Genomic DNA, 1958 nt, shown 5'->3' with positions numbered 1-1958 from the left:
ATCGCCCCCCACCCAGCGTGCCCCGTTCAGGCCTACGGAAGCCCTCCGACGTGTACGCCAGCGCTCGGCTGGGCAGGAGGGGTCTGCGGTAGGGGTAAGCAGCGGGCCAAGAAGCGAGCGCTCGCGGTCGGGACCGGGGAGAACCCGTGCGTGCCACCTCGCGAGGAGACGCACCCAAGACCGCGTGGGGACGGGACAGACGCCCGCCCCCCACCGGCACATCACCCGGCCCCACCACGATCGCTCCCACGCCCGGGCGCGAACCCCGCTGAGGGGGACCCACCCGGCGTGCGCCCGGCCACGTCAGTCCCCCCCCCGGTACAGGGTGAGGACTGACGTTCAGGAGGCGGCCCCGGCCCCACCGAGGGTGGGGAGCGGCCACGCCTCGCTTACCGTCTCGACCCCTCCCCCACGCCTCAAGAGAGGCGCTCGGGAGACACGACCACCGCAGGGGTTACCCGAGAGGACTCGCTGGGGACGGGAAGCGATGCCGCCGCTCGGCCTCGGGCACCTGAGGGACAACCTGGAGCGCTCCAGGGGCACCGCAGAGGACCAAGGCGAGACACGCTCACACCCCGACGAGGGGGTACGTGGCGTGGCGGCGGGGCAGCCCTCCCCCGCCGCGGGGGAGGGCCGCTCGCGAGACAGGACGCCGAGCAGGCGAGGAGGCGAGAGTGTCTGCCGCGTCACAAGACCCCGGCCCCGCCGACACCACAAGGCACGGGAGACCGAGGTCGGGCCGGAGTCCGCACCCCTGCCTTCCCCCCGCCACCCACGGGCGGCAGAGGAGAGGCGAGGGGCCCGCAGGCAGAACGAGAAGAGAAGCCACGTTCGCCATGAACGTCCCCGTCCCTCGTCTGGCGCGGCTTAGGCCCGGCCCGGGGGAGCATGACTTCACCACATCGATCTAGTGAGTGAGTGAGCGAGCGAGCGAGCGAGCCAGCCATGTGGGGCAGGGAGGCCCCAGAGGGGAGGGCCCGGCGAGGACAACCACCAGAGGGGCCTGCTTCAGCCTCGCCAGGCGCCACCCACTCCTCAGTCCTCTCCGAGGAGAGCGGCCAACGACCCCAGGCGGGGAATGCCTGACACGCGGCACGGAGCCTACGGGGGTGGGGTCGTGCCGGCCACCACCGGGTGCCTGCGGCGGGGAGCGCACGGGGTAAAAGACCCACGCCGCCACCTCACCCCACCGCCCTCGGGCCACCAGAGACCGGAGGTGGCACCACGGGCCACGTCAGCCGGACGCACACACGAGAGCCGGCGCGCAGGCCCGGGCGGGCGGCTCAAGTGTCAGAAGCGGAGTCGGCTACCAGGCCAGGGCTCACGCAGAGAGAAGCCCAGAGCCCCGCACGCGTCCGGAGACCCAACACTCGGTGACAGACACCGAGGAAGACCGTGTCAGCACCTATCTGCTGGCAGAAAATGCCCAACACGACAGGAAAAATGACAGCGCCCAGAAACGGGGCGGGTCCACGATTTGCAAGGGGGGACCCCGGGACCTCGGTCCGGCCACCTGCCCCCAGCCCTACCCCCATAAATGGCAGCCCCGAAGCTCTCGGGGGCCATCTGATCGACCGGGGTGGGGGGGTTGGTAGGGGGAGGGGAGAGGGGAGAGGGGAGAGGGGAGGGGGATTAGGAGGAGGCTTAGGAGGAGAAGTGGGAATGGGAATGGGAATGGGAATGGGAAGGGACGAGAGGGAGACGGGATCAGGCCGGGGACGCCCTGCCCTTTTCTCGCCCGCGTGGCCGGGGACTCGGGGAGATGCCACAGAGGCGCCTCCGACGAGAGGGCCCCCCACGAGGGACCGCTCCCGAGCACCGGGCCCCGGGCCGGGGAAAGCCTGCCTCCCCCACATCCCTCGCAGGACGCCCCCGTGCCGGTCCCCGAGTCCGGATGAAGTCTCGGTCCCTCCAACGCCACCGGAACCCACGCGGGCAGGCTTACGGGCCGGGGGGCA

The sequence above is a fragment of the Camelus bactrianus genome, unplaced genomic scaffold, assembly GCF_048773025.1.
Source record: "Camelus bactrianus isolate YW-2024 breed Bactrian camel unplaced genomic scaffold, ASM4877302v1 HiC_scaffold_5, whole genome shotgun sequence".
NCBI lineage: Eukaryota > Metazoa > Chordata > Mammalia > Artiodactyla > Camelidae > Camelus > Camelus bactrianus.
Note: the sequence above shows the minus strand (reverse complement) of the source record.